General features: G+C 53.7%; 1 long non-coding RNA gene across 1 annotated transcript in view; it reads left to right on the top strand.

Annotated features, from left to right (window-relative positions):
* Nucleotides 1-17,209, top strand: part of LOC128773454 (uncharacterized) — an 83,910-nt gene extending 66,701 nt beyond the window's left edge. The window contains exon 3 of the long non-coding RNA XR_008417700.1: nucleotides 16,934-17,209. This is a non-coding gene — a long non-coding RNA (uncharacterized LOC128773454). The remainder of the gene's footprint in view (nucleotides 1-16,933) is intronic.
* Nucleotides 17,210-17,959: the final 750 nt, after the last annotated feature.

Below are 17,959 nucleotides of genomic sequence, written 5' to 3'. Positions count from 1 at the left end.
TATTTAACAGTCCCCTCCTGGCGGACATTTAGGTGGTTCCAGTCTGTCTTTCCTATAAACAACGCCACAATGAACATCTTTGTGCAGCTGTCTTTGTGTGCAGAAGCAGCCGGCTTGTGGGGATTTCCCAGGAATCCGAGGACGGATCAACAGGAAGTACTGAGAAGGGAGAATGGAACCAAAGGGGCCCGTGGGTATGGCTGGTGGTCAGAGTAGCTGCTGATGGGATCCTCACCACCACAGACTCCTCTGAACCCTGTGAGTGGGGTGTGGGCGAGGGTCCACAGCTTGGAGGCTGTTGGAAATGCGGAGTCCTGGGCCCCCACCCTAGCCCTGTTGAATCGGGACCTCCGTTTGGCCGGCAGACAATTTTGAGAAGCATTGCCCTAAAACACACCCAGAGACCCCATTTCCTCCCTGTTCCTGGAAGATAGGGTTTAGCCTTGGCTCCGGGGCAGCTCTGGGGCCCAACGTGGCTTCCCCACCTACTGGCTGTGTGAGGGGGGCGAGCCGGATCACTTCTTGGTGCCTCCATTTCCTCATCGTTAAGCGGGAATGAAAGCAGCCCTCACCTCACGGGGCAGTTGTGAGAACCACACACACTCACTCACGTGGAAGTGTTCAGTGTAGTAAGTGCTCAATAAATACCGTCATTGTTCTGCACACATTAGGTAACGTGTGGGGGTCAGATCTCTCTGTCTCCATCGTCGTCCCTCACTCTGTCTCTGTCCCCATCTGTCTCTCCTTCTGTTTTATCTCCCCGTCTCTCAGTGTCTCTGACTCTCTGTTCTTCTCTCTCTTGTGGGGCCGTACGTGCTGTGTAAGCATCTGTGTAAATGCTAAAAGCCTGGACAAATAAAGCTAGAATGCAAAGAGGAAAACGCAAGCTGAAAACTCACAGTATCGTGAGGGCAAAATCATACCATTACACAAACTTGGAAATATTACCAGCAAAACATGCACGTTTTCGGGGGGATGTGGTGGGGGCCTGCCAGGACATACAGCCTGGCCCACGGTTGTGTCCCTTTCCTATTTCTCTGGGCCCAGTGCAGGCTTGGACCTGGGTAGAGCTAAATGATGAAGAACAAAGAGTCTTGCCCCAGATGGCCACTAAGTTTCTCCTTCTCTGTCACATCTTCTCTGTGTGACCGTGGGTAGGCACAATCAGTTGGCGATTTATGTTTTTCCAGCTCATTGACTGAGCACCTGCTACGTCAGGTCCTGGGACGCAACCGTGGACAAGATGCACAGAAGGCCTGCTTTGTGGTGTTTGTACCTACGACGGTTTACCTGTGGCAGATAATGTAGAAGTGAATCTTAGATAGTGCTAAGTTATCTGCCTAAAATAAAATATGGTTATATAATAACAGAGATAGGGGTGGAGTTACTTTACCCTGGGGCAAAGGGTCTGGAAGGTTGCTCTGACCTGAATTCAGGGACCAGAATGATGAAAAGGATCTGGGCATAGAAAGCTCTGGGAAAAGGGCATTCCAGAAGAGGGAACAGCAAGGGCAAAGGCCCTGAGGCAGGAACAAGCTTGGGGGCCAGTCATGATCGTAAGCTTTCAGAGGAGGAAAAGATCTCAGGAGCAGGACAGCCTTTGCTGAGTGTTTTGAACAAGTCACTTGCCCTCCCAGAGACTCGGTTTCCCCTCTGTGTGAAATGATTAAAGCCAGTAGTAGGCGAGAACCTCTTTATTGGAGGGGCTCAGGGAATGGTTGCGGTTTGGGAGGATGTGTCTGGAAACTGGGCACAGCAGGACCGCTTTTTATTCTTGGATTATTTGGGGTGGCTTTTGGGGGGTGACAGTGGAGATTTAGGCTGAAAGCAATGCCCCAGCCTCCTCATGGCTCAGCCCCTGATTTCAGGAGTTAATAGCCTGAAGCACTCGGCATAATGCCTGGTGCAGAGCAAGTAGACAGGAATGGGGAGGGCATTCCAGGTGGGAGGAAAGGCGTGGAGATGGGAATGTTTAAGGCGTGTTAGGGGAAGAGTGAGGAGACCAGCTTGGCTGGTGGGGAGGGGTGAGAGAGGAGGCTGGAAAGACAGGTTGAGGCCCAGGTTGAGACCTTGAATGGCATGCAAAACGGAGGGTGGGCCTTGGCCTGTAGGCAGTGGGGAGCCATTGTATGTTCTAGAGCAGGAGAAGCCACAGAAATGGTTTTCAGTTTTCGTTTGGTTTTCAGTGAAATATTTTATTATATTTATTATTAAACATTTTTTAATGTTTATTTGTTTGAGAGAGAGAGAGAGAGAGAGAGAGAGAGACGGAGTGAGAGCAGGAGAGAGGCAGAGAGAGAGAGGGAGACACAGAATCCAAAGCAGGCTCCAGGCTCTGAGCTGTCAGCACGGAGCCTGACGCGAGCCTGGGCTCGAACCCACCGACCGCGAGATCATGACCTGAGCCGAAGTCAGTCACTTAACCGACTGAGCCTCCCAGGCGCCCCTTCAGCGAAATAGTTCAGACTTTCAAAAACGTTTGAAGGATAATAAAATAGGCTTCCATGCAGCCATCATTCAGCTTAAGAAGAAAATGCCCCAATACTGCTTACAAGACCGGAAGCCCCTCCCCAGTTGTATCTCTCCTAAAAGTCGCTGCAGGCCCGGATTTGGCGTTCAGGATTCCATGCATGTCTTTGTCCTTCTGTTGTCTGTTCGATGGAGGACAGTCGAACACACGAATCTCACTTATACGATTTGACAGCTCTGGGATCACCACCTACTTGCAATCACAGACCAGTTGTGGCATTTGGTTGTGCTGTTCTTGAACGTCATATATATGGGACCATTCCGTAGGTGCTGTTTTGTCTCTGGCACTTTCTTTCACTCAGTGTTAGGCCCGTGAGATCCCTCCGTGTTTCGGGCCGGTGGTTCCTTTCCTTTCACTGCTGCGTCTTAGTCTACTGTCTAAACAGACCACCGTCCCCTTCATGTGGAGCTGGTCACCACTTCCCGTTTCCAGTACTTTGGACGGTGCTGCTGTGGACATTCTAGTACATACCTTTTGCTGGACATAAGAACACAATTCTTTTAGTAGATGCTCTGGAAGGAACTGCAAGGTGATGTGGGACATGTGTTAGTTTTTACAGCTGTGGCCAGTTTCCCAAAGTGGCTGTGCCACATCTTTATACTTTTACACACACACACACACACACACACACACACACACACACACACACACCCCTGAGGGTTTTGGTGCCCTGCTGTGGTGGTGCGTGTGATTATACAGAGGGTGTCACGGGCACATTCGCTTCTGCAGCTGGCTTTTTTTCCACTCAAAGCTCTGTTTTGGAGATCTGCGCCCATTGGTGTAACACACAGCTTGAGTGCCTCTATTCTCAACGTAGGATCTGTCGTGTAAACAAACAGCAGTGCTCTCCTCCCAGCTCCGGTGCCTGGATGCTTAGCTTATTCCCCTGGGATTCTCTTTCTGGATTTTCACGATCATCTGTTGTGTGTCGGGTAAGGCCAGTGAACACGGGTGTGGGGGAGCTCTCCCGGCCCATCCCGGCAGGAGACGAGGTAGAGGGGCTGGGGCAGATGGAGGGACATTTAGGGAACTTGATTGTGGGGGAGGAGGAAGGAAACAAGACTGGGACTGGGTGGGGGCAGAAGCCCAGGGTTGAATCCTTCCTCCCACTTTCTGGTTGTGTGACCTTGGGCATGTGACTTTGCTGGCCTATAGCCTCAGTTTCCTCATCTGTAACAGGGGATCATTCACCACACCTGGTAAGCAGAGTGAGCAGAGCCGTTCAGCGGACTCGGCAGGGTTTGAATCCGTTTATTAGCCGGCTGACTTTAGTTGTCTTAGCTGAGCCTCAGTTTCCTTATCTGTAAAATGGGGATAATAATAATACCTGCCTCCTAGTGGTTTTGTGACAATGAAATGAGATCCTGTACGTAAAGCACTGATTAAATGCTCGATAACTGATAGCCTCGTGTTATTATTACTGTTGCTGCTGCCTTCTCTTTCTTTCCAGCCAGAAGGTGGGTGCCTGGAGGGCACAGCCTGGCCTTTTGCCTCCTTCTTCCTCCTGGGGGTCACTGGAAATCTGTGGGGTCTAACTATGTACCATTGCTGTATCCCAGGTGGGTGACCTGGTTGAGCCCAGCCCCTGTCAGAGCCTTGGTTTTTCCCTGTAACGTGAGGCCCGTGGCAAGGTCTCCAGCTAGTTGGTTTCCTGCTGGGCCTATGATCTAGAAAGTGGAAAGGGACGTAAAGTGGGTAGGTGGGGTCTTGTGCGGGGGCGACACCTTCCTAGCAATGCTGTGGATGCAGTCTTGGGGGACCTCCTAGAGGTGAGGCAGGTGGGGGTGCTTCTGGCTGAACCCCTTTGGAAAGGAGCCATGGTGGCAGGGAGAAGCAAGAGGAAGGGGTTTGTGGTTCTGCTGACCCCCTGGAGGTTTTAGCAGCAGGGACGTCCGAGCCCCTTGATGCAGGGTGGGGACACTCAGGCCACAGGGAGAGGGGGGCCGGTGTCCCAACTCCCGACCTATCTCTGAGGTCCACGTGCTGGGTGGTCCCGGGTACCTGGTGTACCTTCTCTGTGCCTCAGTTTCCTTTGCTGTGAGTGGCTCAGGTAGGCCTCACTGCCTTGTCTGCTGGATTTCCCGGCCCCCGCAGACCCCCTGGCCCGGCCCCCTTGCCCGCGAGGAGGCTGAGGCCAGGGCTCAGGGCCAGGGCCGCGCACCTTGACAACCCGCCCACGCCGGGCACAAAGGCCCATTGTTTGGGCCCACGTTGGCGGGGAAGCGGGCGGGGAGCAGCCGCCTTTCACCCAACCCGCTTGTGGTCGGCGGGGACTGAGGAGCCATTCACAGAGGCCCCCGCCCCCTGACCGGGCCCCGGGCCAGGCCGCCTCCCGGGCAGGCGCCCTCGCCAAGCTGGCAGCTCCTGCTCCGAGCTGGGCCTCAGTTTCCCCAGCTGAGAAAGGGGTAGCAGAATGGCTCTGGTGGGGCCAGCAGAGCTTGCTTGCTCTCTGACCTCGCTGCCCTGAGGTCCATACCCGCGGGGCCGCGGCTTCACCTGGCACAGAGAGGCTGCTCCGGCTGTGCCCGAGGATGGGGAAACTGATGGGGGAACTGAGGCACCGGGCCTTCAGGGCCCCACAGGCCTGGCTTCACGTTCTGGGTGACGTCGGCGAGTCTGTTCGCTTCCATGAACCTTAAGTTTCCTCATCTGTAAATGGAGACTCGCAATCTGTGACCGTCAGGGTAAAATTCAGAAACGCAGCCTAGCTGTCAACCATGTGCAGGACTGACTCTAGGATTCGGGGGCCCGGGGCAAAAGGAAGCGCAGTGCCCCTCGTTCAAAACAGGGGTTTCAAGATGGCACTTGGCATCGCACCGAGTGCGGGAGCCTCTAAGCGTGGGACTGTGTGCGACGACACGTATCGCGTCAGACCCCGTTCCAGGCAGAGGGGACACGGCCAATAAACAGGAGAAGGCTTGCGTTCTCGTGGAGCTGACAGTCTGTCACAGGGACCCGGGGCATCCTCGGGGGCTGTCTGATAGATCTTTCTGAAGCCAGGTGCCCCTGGAGGCCTGCTCCTCCGGGGCCTGCTGGCCGGGCCGAGGAGGGTGGGCTGGGCACCCCAGCTTCCCGTCGAGGCTTTGGTCTCCGTGACCTCGCGTCAGGCTGGGCCCCCACGGGAGTAACGACCGACATTTACCGACCCCGTGCCGGGGCCGATCCGGACGCTCTTCCCAGCTACCTCGGAGCATCTCCGTAACAGCCCTAAGAGGAGGCAGGGCCGTATGGTTACGCTCCGTACAGATGGGGAAACTGAGGCTCGAGTCAGTGAATGGGAGAGGCAGGGCTTAACCCGGCTGTCTGGCGCCAGAGCCTTCATCTCCTCTTCCCACCGTCTGCCAAGGGGGGCAGCGGTGGGCCAGGCGGTGTGTGCCGGGGGCAGAGGCCCTGCTGGGGTTCGAGCTGGGAGGGGCGCGGGTGTGCCCGTGGCCCGCCAGCTGCCACCTGGGTTGGCCCTGCTGTGTGGCCCTGAGTCACAGCCCTGTGTCCTGGGAAGCTGGCTGCGCCTCGGGCACCCGTGGGGCCTGAGTCACGGCAGAGCGCACCCTGCCACCCAGCCCATCTCCCGCCCGGGCCTGGGGACAGGCAGGTCCTGGAAGCGGCAGGAACTCACATTTGTGCCCACTGTCGGGGGCACGAGAGGTGCACCCACTTGCGCCCCAGAAGCGTATTTCTTTCCTTGTCTCATTGAGCTCAAGCTCACCCTTGCAGGCCATCCCAAGATGGATTAGCTGGCTGGGTAGTTACTGAGCTCCCTGTCACCAGGAGCATTCAAGGAAGGATAGCCTGTCAGGGTGCTGAAGAGGGTTGTTGTATCCGATTGGGTCTGGTGTGGGAGTATGTGACTTCCCGAGCCCTACACTTCGTTCAGGTACTTATTTTTGAGTAGCTAACGTGAGCCAATGGTACGAAAATCCAAAAAGTACAGAAGGATATGGAGTGACGAGTAAGTGTCCATCCTCCCTGACTCCCAGCCTCCAACCTTTCCTCTCCAGAAGCAGCCGCCATTAACTGATTTTCCCCCCAGAGCTAATTTACATACATACGAACAAATACATAAATTGTCCTTTCCTCCTGCCCTCCTTTGTACAAAAATGACAGCCGGTGTAGTTTATATCCCATCCTGCCCCTCATTTTATTTTTGTTTGACTTGACAACTTATATTGAAGGCTGTTCCAGCACACGCAGGGCCGTTCCATCCTTCTTACTGTGCCAATGGTATTTCTCCTCACCTGCCTAAATAATCTATATGACACATTTAATTAAAGGGTTTTTAATCCTGAATTCTACATTTTGGGATCCGCACTGTCCTTCACTCTGGTGGTGGCCTGAGGAAATTTTCAAAGTTTGACTGGAAACTATAAGCTCTTCCCACATCTGTTGGGATTTGTGAGGACGGTGGGGCGGCGGGGGGGGGGGTGTGTGTGTCTGTTTTTGGTTGAGATTATATAAGAGGTAAAAGACAGAAAGAGCGAGAGAAAACCTTTCACCCACACACCTCCATGCTGGGCACTCGTGATCCAATGGTAAACCCCCTGGGCACCAGCTCATCTACCTGTAGTGTGGCCAGGCTGTGGGGAGGTACCCGTGTGTGTGTGTGTGTGTGCACATGTGTAAGGGGTCAGAGATGGCTCCTCAGTGGAGAGACGATTTAGGTGGGGCTTTCAGGGATGCATAGGAATTCATATGAGAAATGTGGAGATGGTCCTACCAGGCAGAGGGAACAGCATGAAGAACAAAACTCAACCTCTAACAAGGTTGACTGTGTAACCCGAGCTATTCAGACATTTTTTCTTTTTTCTCTTGATTCTTTATCCTGTAGAAGCTTCCTTCCGTCTGCCTCATTTTGGAGTTCTCTGAGACTGTCCATTTCATGAAGTGTTATATCAATTAAAAAAAAAAAAGGAACTACTTGGTGGGTGCAGAACAGACTACCAGCTTCAATTTATTGGGCACCTACTATGTGCCAAGTACTGTGCTCAGTGCTTTAAAAGTCACTGCTGCATTTAACCTCCCCCTCAATTCTAGGCTATTATTGCTCCCATGTTACAGATGAAAATCGAGGCGCAGAAAAACCTAGTCACGTGCTCATAGTACTGGAGCCTGGATTTGAACCAGGCAGCTTGAGCTCTTGGCCATTCTAATATTTCACAAAGGCAAGGGGGTAGCTGGTGAGGCCCTGAATGTTAGACCTCAACTTTGGACCTTCCCAGCTCAGGTCCTGCCCCTGCTCAGAGGCTCAGCATGGGTGCATCGGGCAGCATGAGACCTTTCTGGTGTGCTGGTCAGTAACTGTCCGGGAGGAGTCACGAACGGCAGCTGTGGAGCAAGGGACACATAGCCCGGCCTGTCCCCACTGGTGGGTTTCAGACATGGCTCGATATCGGACTGGGCTTCAAGGTCTCGGGTGCAGCTCTGGTTAGCCCTCTGGCCCGGCCCCTCTGGGCTCTGGGGAGCAAAGGGTATGCCCAGATCCTGGCCCCATAGGTCTGCGTCCCATGCGCCCTAGTGGGCCCTGGGCCTGGGGCTTTTGAAGTCCCACTGACTCTGCAGCGTGCGAATTCATCACCCTGTGTCGCAAGATGAGAAAGTGGAGGTTCAGAGAGGTGAAGTGACTTGTCTAAGGCCACACAGTGAATAAAGAGCAGAGCCGGGACGTGAATCCAGACGCCGAGTTTGACTCTTGACCACCCCACGCTCCTGCTTCCGTTCAGGAGGGTTTGCCAGTCTGCCCCTGGGCAGGGGCTTCACCTCTCTCTCTTTCTTACCCGGTCTTCTGGAAAGGAGTAATGATCCCATTTCCCTGGGAAGCTTGACTGTTGTCCTGTTGTACCCAGGGACTCAGGATTGGGGGGGGGGGGGTGGCTGGAGATGGCCTGTGCTGCCCCCCTAAGCCCTCTGCCAGCATTAAGACATGGGCCCATGTTCTCTCCTTGTTTCCCTCAGAAGTGAGAACATAATAGTCGGTTCAAATGTCAGGCCTGCTCTGCTGCTTTGGGGAGACTGGTTGAGCAGGTCTGGGGGAGGGACAGAGAACGGAAATTATTAATAATTGCAAAGCAGCCAGCCGTGCTGCAGGCCTTGAGATGTGTCTGTGTGTGTCTTTGGAGGTGCAGGGTTGCGGGCTGCTAAACGTAGGGACCCTGCCCTGGAGTGAGGGTCAGCCTGCAGCTTCCCAGGGGCCTGTGTGGGGGCGGGGAGAGGAGGGGGGAGCACAGAGGCAGCCTCTCTTATTTGAGACACATCTTGGCCTCCCTGCCTCCCATCAACTCGTGTGAGGAGGGCTCTACCAACCTCAAGAGGAGGAGGGAAAGAGCCTACTGTGTGCCTTCAGAAGGTGTCTCACTACATGCTGGGTATAATTCTCCCCACACCCAGATGAGGTTGGCATTGTTATTATCTCCGATTGGCAGTGGGGGAAGCAGGCACAGAGGGGTTCAGTCCAGATTTGAACTCAGGATGTTTGATTGCAGTTAGACTGCCCTTGCTGGCATTTCCACACTCTACTTGGGGTGGAGGGATCCCCGTTCCCTGGACAAGCTCCCCCCTGCCCCCAGCATCAGCACCATCCCCGGAGGGTGGGAGTTGGTCCCAGGCTTCTCTGAACCTTAGTCTCCTCATCTGTAGAATGGGGAACCAGAGTCCCTTCCTCCAGAGTCAGAGCTTGCTGACAAGGGGCGGAAGGAAGGCAGTGAAGGGCAGGTTTATGGCCTGCCCACCATCTGTTGCCCTCCAGAGCCAGTCCCTGGGGACTGTGCCCCCACTCTTGTCCCTTCCTTCCCCCTTTCTCCGGCACCCACCGCAAGCTCTGCCTCGTAGCCATGACCACAGGCAGCTGTGCACTGGGTCTTCCTTGGCCCCTCAGGCACCCACAGAGTGGGTTCCCTAGCTGGGCTTGGGATGACACAGTCCGAAATGTCCCAGGGTGATCAGTGCACACTCTAGAAGCAAAATGCTTGAATGGCGGAAGCCGAGGCTGTTCAGGGAAAGGACGCTGGGGATTCTGGGAGCCAAAGCCAACCTCCGGGCTTGCGGCTAGCTACCACCGACGGCAGAGGCATGCCCAGATCGCGTGCCACTGAGCTCCAGGACCGCTGCGTCCGGGGGGGACCTCCGGGCGTCCCCCTCCTTGGCCTGCCCTGATGGACTGATAAGGCCCAGCTTGGAGGAGGCAGAGGCCATAATTACAGGCCTCAGCGGTGGCGGGAGGCGAGTCATGAGGTGGGGGTGACTCAGCGGATTGCTCCATGAGCCGGGGGGGGGGGGGGGTGGGGGGGGGTGGGGCCGCCCGTCTGCCCCTCGCCCAGCTGGCCTGAGGAGGGCCTGGGCGCCCAGGAGGCCCAGTGGCTCCACTGGGTGCGACCAGGCGGGGGGCTCACCCCTGGGCCTGTGACTGGGTCCCTGTGCCTCTTGGCATCCTTGGAGCTTGGTTTTGTGTCGGGATTGGGGGCGGCTGGGCTTTCCCCTTGCTCCGTCTCAGGCCTGGGCTTCTGGGAAGTGGGAATCAGGGCTCAGAGGTGCCAAACAGTGGGATCCGACTGAGAGCAGCGGGCTCGTGGCCTTGCGGATTTACTGAACCTCAGGGGCAGGGTGCCGGGAATCCCAGACGAGTGAGACGTAGGACCTCAGACATGTGTGGACTCCAGGAACCAGCAGGTGATGGTTTCTAGAACCAATATTTCCAGGTTCACAGCTGCATGGATTAGCAGGTTTGTAGAATTACAGATTTATAAAATCAGGAGATGAGTTACGATTGGTTCCAGAGAATTCATACATCCATTGAGGGAGAGATTTAAAAGAAAAATCACAGCCCCTGAAGAACTTAGGCATAAATTATCTTGGCGTCTCCAGCTTGCTCCCACATTGGTTGGAAAGAAGAAATAAGAAAAGGAAACCGAAGTATAAATATTCATCTTGTTCTATCTAGCGAGAAGGAAAGCCCACGAAACTAAAAGCCAACAACTGGTGAATTGAGACGTTCGTGGTGCTGGAAGTCTCTTCCGACTTTCTTCAGTTGAAGTTTGTCAAAATGAAAACCTGGGAGAAAGTGAAATAGGGAAAGAAATGCAAACGTGGAGTGAAGAACAACAGATGATACAACTCGGCGGTGCGACTTTGCAATCTCTGCCCCTGTAATTCTCTCGATTCATCCATCGTGTTTTTTATCTACGTGGTGTTCAGGGCCTGTCCTAAACGTTCTGCAAATGTTAATTTATTTAATTCTTACAACAGCCCTATGAGGTGAGTGTTATTATGATGCTCGGTCCACAGATGAGGAAACTGAGGCACAGGGAGGGGGAGTAACTTATTCAACTCATGCTCAGGTGCTTGCTGCCTGCCAGGTACTGTGCCAGACTCCGGGATAGAGCAGTGCCCAGGACAGACACTGTCCCTGCCCTTGGGGGACTTGGCAGGGGACACATAGAATAAACAAACGAGTAAGATTATCGTAAGTTTAAGGAGGGCAGTGAGCCCGCTGCTTTGATGTGGGGCAGGGGTGCAGGCATCCTCAGATCCAGTGAGCAGGAGGGCCCATCTCAGGAGGTGGTTTTGAGCTGAGGCCTCAGGGAGAGAAGGTGGCTCACTGGGCAGAACGCCCTCCCTTTGCCCTGGCTGTGCCTTCTGCCGGGATCACGCTTCCCTCTGTATGTCTGTGCCAAACTCCCACTCACTGATCCAGGCCCTGCTGGGCGGGCACCTCCTCTGTGGTGGGAGGTGGACTGGGGGCTTCCCCAGCCAGGGGGGGACATGTCCTCCTGTGTCCTCTTTCTCCTCTCTGTTCCTGGGGGCAGGCCCTGAGTGTGGGGGGCCTCCATAGCAGCAATGCCAGCCACTATTCTGGGGTCTCTCCTGGAGTGGGAGGCAGGATTTTCTCCTAGGAAGGAAGTGAAGGTCCAGAGAAGTTAAGAGACTTGCCCAAGGACACACAGCTAGCAAGTATTTAAGGAGGGGTCTGCACTCAAGGCTTACAGCCCGCCTTTGGGTTATTATTTACTTGCCACCTCCCTGCCTACCCTGGCTGGGGGCTGCTGGAAGGCAGGTGCTGGGAGCCAGAGTTAGCTCTGTGCCTGGCATCCCCTCGCTCTGGGTCTGGGCTGCTCGGAGAGGGCTGCAGAATGATTTGACCTTTGCCAGGCTGGGAGCATGAAACTGAGCAAGGGCTAGCAAGGCCAGGGCCTTGGGGATCGGCTTTACCGCCAGGGGGAAGGCTGGTGGGGATCTGAGCCCCTGGGCATCTAGGGACCCTGTGCCCGCTGCCACCCTCTATGCCCTAGTGAACATTAAGAGCCCACTTGGGACAAGTGGCCCACATCACCCCCACATGGGACTGGTCCAGACTCTGCTCCCCAAGCCAGTTCCTGGCACTGATCGGCACGAGGTCCGGCTGCCGGCACACCCAGCTCCCATCCTGGCCCCAGGGGCTCCACCAGGCGGTGGGGACAGGGAGGTGTTCAGAAGGCTCTACCTTAGATGAGGGGTGCATGTACATGCGGGCAGGGCCCTCTCACCACGTCTCTGTCACTGAGGAACCTGGCAGGGTGGAAGGAGCCCAAACACTGAAGTTCTAAGATGGGGTTCAGAGCTGCTCTATCCTTTGAGGCTCTGAGGCCTGAAAACTTGGTCTTATCTGCAAAATGGAGACCATGAAACTGTTCACCCCTGAGATGAGACATTAGCACAGTGACTGGCACAGAGTAGATGCTCAATAAACGCTAGCTGTTGTATGTAGCTTAGGGCCATTGCTGGGGATTTCTGAGTCTTTTTTCACTCATTCATGTCACCGTATTTCCTGAGACCCTATTATGTGTCAGGCCCTGGGTAGAGTGTTAGGGTGACATGACAGAACAAAGCAGACAAAATCCCTGCCTTTGGATAGGCAGACAGCGGTCAAGTGAATAAGTAAGCAAACGGCATCATTTCAGATGGTGGTAAAGGCTTAGAAGAAAATAAAGCAGGGAGGTGTGATGGGAAGTGACCAGGGGCTTCTTTAAGTAGGGTGATTGGAGAGGGCCTTGCTGAGAAGAAGTTGTGGCCTGAAGGAAGGGTGTTGAAGGTGCAGGGAATAGCAGATGCAAAGGCCCTGTGGTGGGAACAAGTTAGGTGGGTTCACAGAACCACAGTGTCGCCAGTGTGGGGGGCACAGAGTGAGGGAGAGGGAGAGGGTTGGAAAGAGAGGGAGGCAGGCATGAGGAATTTGAATTTCATTCCAACGGTTGATTATTATAAACAAAGACCAAAGCTGTGAAGGACTACAATATACAAAGTGCAAACTCATGGTGATTCACTTCCAGCCCAGAGGTCCGGCACTTTGCATCAGGCACCTTAAAGAAAAGCACCTGCACGCCCCTCCCCTGCGGCCTTTCTTTTACAAAGAAATACAAAGGGAACAGGTCATTGCAACTTGTTAGATGCAGACGCAGCGTGTTGGATGTGAATGTGAGTTTGGCCCTTGGTGAATGTGGCCACAGTGTCTGGGAGAGTGAGGGGGACAGGGGGCGCGGGGAGGGGGGCATAATATCACCAGCCCTGATTTCATCAGCACCGTGTCAACTGGGGAAGGCTTGAGCTCAGCTGGTCCAACCCCCTGACTCCCAGATGAGGAACCTGAGGTCCAGACGTGGGGAAGTGAGTGGTGAAAGGTGACACTATGAGTCAGAGGCAGATTCAGGACTTGAACCCAGGCCCCCGACCTCCAACCCAGACTTTCTGAGAAATGGGTGTCTTGCCACGTGCTTTCCCTTTGTTCTTTCCTCCCAGACAGAGTCAGCTGCCCTCAGGGCCGGGGAGGAGGTCTGGGGCACGGGTCCCGAGATTTGGGGCCCACCCTTGCTCTACTGAAGAATTTCTTCACGGCCCTGTTGGCATTTTGACCCAGATAACTCTCTGCTGTGGATGGAGGCTGTCTGGCAGAGCCTTACCCCCCCCCTCTCTCAGACGGACCCCTGCCTAGAAACGGGCACAGGGGTGTCTCTCGAGATCATAAAATCGAAGGGAGGGAAGAAGTTCACCTAGAACTCGTAATGACCCCGAGGAACCCTGAGGGTTTGAACCCACACCCCGCACCCGCCAATGGCATTGCTGATTGCTGATGTAAACAGCAGGCATCTACACGGCAGAATAACCGAAGGAGTGCTCCCATGCCAGGAGACTAGGTCCTCTGGCTCAAGACGCGATTTCCACACAGAAAGATTTGCACAAAGTGCCACTTGCCATCGACCCAGAGATGAGCAGGCGACGCGGAAACCTGAGGCGGGGAACTCGCGGAACAGACGGCAGGCCAGTGTCGACTCTGAGGCCGAAGGGGCATGAACCAGCGAGGTTCAGAAAGGGTCGTTCCACGGACTATAAGAGAACGGAAAAAAAGCCAACTGGAAATGGAAACGAGTTTTTAAGAGTAGACTTTATGTTTTAGAACGGTGTTAGATTTGCAGAAAAATGAAACAGGTCTCTCCTCCAATTCACGCCTCAATGTTAGTTCACAGGTGTGCTTGTTAACCCTCCACCCACCGTGTTGGTGCATTGCTGGGAACCAAGTCCATAGTTTATTGGGATTTCCTCAGTTTTCGCTAACGTCCTCTTTCTGGTTCAGAATCCCACTCAAGATTCCATATCACATTTAGTTGTCAGGTCTCTTTTCTCCTCTTGGCTGTGACGGTTTCTCAGACTTTCCTAGTTTTTGGTGACCTTGACAGTTTTGTGGAGTGCTGGTCAGGTTTTTGGCAGGCTCTATTGGGATAATAGGTATCCTCTCTTGGGATAATTTGATGTCTTTCTTATGGTCAGGGGAAGGAACTTCTCAGAAGGAAAGTGACATTATAAATTTGTTTTAATGTTTTTTATTTATTTTTGACAGAGAGAGAGAGAGAGAGAGAGAGAGAGAGAGAGAGAGAATGAGCGGGGGAGGGACAGAGAGGGGGAGACACAGAATCTGAAACAGGCTCCAGGCTCTGAGCTGTTGGCATAGAGCCCTATGTGGGGCTCGAACCCCCGAACCGTGAGATCGTGACCTGAGCCGAAGGTGGATGTGTAACTAACTGAGCCACCCGGGCGCCCCGGAAAGTGACATTTTTATCATATCACGTCAAGGGTAGATCCTATGAACGTGATTTATCACTGTGGGTGTTGACCTTGACCACCTGGCTCAGGTAGTTTTCGTCAGTTTTCTCCACTGTGAAGTCGCTCTCTTTTCCCCTTTCCATAGCATCCTCTTTGGAAGGCAGTCATTCTGCGTGGCCCCACCTATGGAGCAGGGACTGTACTCCACAGCGGGGATGATTGTCTTCTCCCCTACGTACGTATTCAGCTTCGCTCGTATCGGTACGGACTCAAGGATACTGATTTTATTTATACTTTGGGTTACAATTCAACACTACTGCATTTCGTTGCTCAGGTTGTCCCAACCTGGACCTCGGGGAGCTCTTGAAGGTGGCTTCTTTGCCCTTTGGCGTGGCCCCATCAACATCGGGGGTTTTTTGTTTGGTTGGTTGGTTTTCATCTTGAGCCCTTTCTTACCTCTGGTACCACAAGCTGCTTCAGGCTCATCGCGAACATTTCCTGCCCCAGTCTTAGCATCAGCCGTTTCTCGGTGTGGAGCCGTGGTTCCTCCTATCAGACAATGGCATTAGAACCCAAGCTCTGGATACCGGGTGTACCCGTGGCTGGGGGGGTAGCATTTCTTGTAGGCCTTCCTGGCTGACGGAGCAAAGAAACGGGTTGTTGTGTATTCAACCCATGTATACGCACACCTCTGCAGATATTTTTATATGTGACCATCTGTATCTGTATTAGGCAAATCTGAGTTTATGCCAATGTCTCCAGAATCCATGATATTTTATAACGTGGTTTGAAATAGCGATGTGTTGCCCTGTCGATGACCATAATCATAGCTGGTGCTTACTGAATGTTCACAAGGGTTAAAGTTCTTTCTAGGTGTTTAATGTGCATCATCTTTACACTGCATGATGGTCCCGGGTTCTGGTGACTCCCCTCAACCCCGTTTTACCAATGAGGAAGTGAGGACACAGGGAAGGCAAGTATCTTTCCCGAAGTCTCCCAGCCGGTAAGTGGTGAAGTAGGTTTCAACGTCAGCCTCAATCATCTCAACCTATCATATCAATCATAGAGCCTATCATCAATCATTGAAATACACCCACATCTTGCATTAATAGAACTTATATACGATGGGAAACAAGAAGAAGAAGAAAGAAAGAAAGAAAGAAAGAAAGAAAGAAAGAAAGAAAGAAAGAAAGAAAGAAAGAAAGAAAGAAAGAAAAGGAAGGGAGGGAGGGAGGGAGGGAAGAAAGAAAGAAACCCAAATGTTACCTTGCAGCTGACTGGCTGATACAGTCTTACATTTCAGGACATCTCACTTAAATGTCACGATTTCCCATATGTAACCCATAACATACATTTATGTTTTGGCTCTCAGACGCTTTCTGCTTCAGCGTCTATTGTCTCTAATGACGACAGACGAAAGAATTCAGGCATTGCCAGTTTGCCACCGTGCTGGGCCATCCTCAGGACCTCCCTCCAGCCGGCCCCATGGGAAATTCTCAGGGACAGAGTCTTCTGGGAAACAAATCCTAGGCAGCTCAGATCCCAGAGGAGGATGGAAAGGAAGCATGGGTGAAGGGAGGGGGCAGGCAGCCTCGGAGCTGACTCCCAGGTGTTCACGTCAGGCTGGTCTGACCTGCTGGGCCTCTTCCGGGAATCCTGGACGGAGCCTACTTGACCCCCAGCATGGCCAGAGGCAGCCCAAGGCCCCCTCTTCTCAGGCTGGCCCCACCCTCCTCAGGCCCATTAGCAGCCTGGTTCCACCTCCTCCAGGAAGCCTTCTTTGCCTGCCCCACCCTCAATGACGTCCATGTTCTCTGAAATCCCAGGCGTAGACCAAGGGTCTCGAAGTAGGAGCCCTCGGAAATTCTTCCTTTAACATGCACAGTGTTTTCTAGCATTTTGATTTGGTTCTAGCATTGAAAAGCGAGCGGTTTCCTGCAAAAATGTGGACACTCGGCCCAGCTTACAAGCGTTGAAAGCCTGGCCGCCCTGAGCTCACATTCCCATCGGCTGGCTCAGCCCTGCGCATAGTAGGGGCTCTGCCACCGTGGACAGCGTGAACGGGCCGGTGCACTCAGCTTGGGGGCCTGCCTTTGGAGGCGGACAGGACTGATTTTCAATGCCCTGCCCCTCCCTGGCTATGGGGCCCGGGGAAAAAACTCTTCTCTTCACTCAGCCTCAGTTTCCTCGTTTGGAAAATGGGCTTAAGACCTAGCTCATGGTGTTGTCATGAGGATGATGTGAGCTAATGTCAGGGGTGGGCTTAGGATGGGACAGGCACTCAGGGAACCCGGATACATAGTTTCTTCTCTTTCTTGTTTGCTTTGCTTTGGTCTCTCTCAGTTCCTGGTGGCGTCACTATCCATCCGCTCGTGCCCCAGATGCCTGCTGTGTGCCAGACGCATGTAAGACCTCGGTTGCTGCCTTGCTGGTCCAGCTGAGGAGGCATTTTATCCATGCTTGCACTTGTCCGTTCACTACCGATTACCCGCTGTGTGCCAGGAGTCGTTCGGAACACTGAGGATCCAGCAGTGAACAAGACGGACAAAAATCCCTGCCATCACGGGGCTGACAATCTAGTGGTGCCTGTTAGACAGTAAACCAACATAGTGTCGGGTAGCACGAAGTTCTGTGAAGAAGAATCATGGGCGTGATAGAGGGGCTGCTGCTTGGTCAGAGAAGGGGTCTCTGCGAGCAGAGGGCGAGAGGGAGGGAGCCATGTGGCTGGCTGTCGGAGGTAAGAGCATTCCCGGCAGAGGGAACAGCAAGTGCAAAGGCCCTGAGGCAGGCGTGGTGTGGAGTGTTTGAGGCTTAAGGAAAGGCCAGTGTGACTGATGGGGGCTGAGTTACATGTTTCCGTAATGTTGGAATTCCTCTTTCCCTTTTCTACATCCATCTCCCCTCCTGTCTCTCTCAATCTCTTTCTTACAACGGGTCTCTTAAGTTTGTAATGCGAACGCACAATGACAATTTATAAAAATAGCAATAACATCTGGGAAGCCCTTGGGTCCGAGTTGATACACTTCATATCGCAGCGGCATCACCCTGGTGTTAGCTACCACCCCCAGCAGAGTGCCTTTCTTCTTTCTTCTGCCCCATCATTCTGTGGTTTGGGGCAGGTGAGTGCGGGGTGGGCACAAGGGTCTGTGGCTGGGGAAGGTACCTCTTCCCCCTCCTTCTTTCCCCTCCCCTGCCCTCCCCTCCTCTTTTTTTCCCCCCTCTTTTTTCCTACCTGCAAACTCTTCAGCGGAAGGAAGCACCCAGATTTGGGAAGTCTTGTTTCAGAACCACTGAGAATGTGTGGGGTCTCTGGAGTCCGTGCCATGCGGGGCCAGGGGCTGGGGCACAGATCATCGTGTCAGAAGGAGG

The sequence above is a fragment of the Panthera pardus genome, unplaced genomic scaffold (genome assembly GCF_024362965.1).
Source record: "Panthera pardus isolate Hobbes unplaced genomic scaffold, ASM2436296v1 HiC_scaffold_25, whole genome shotgun sequence".
NCBI classification, from domain to species: Eukaryota; Metazoa; Chordata; class Mammalia; order Carnivora; family Felidae; genus Panthera; species Panthera pardus.
The sequence above is the reverse complement of the archived record's forward strand: the minus strand, read 5'-3'. Positions and strand labels throughout refer to the sequence as shown.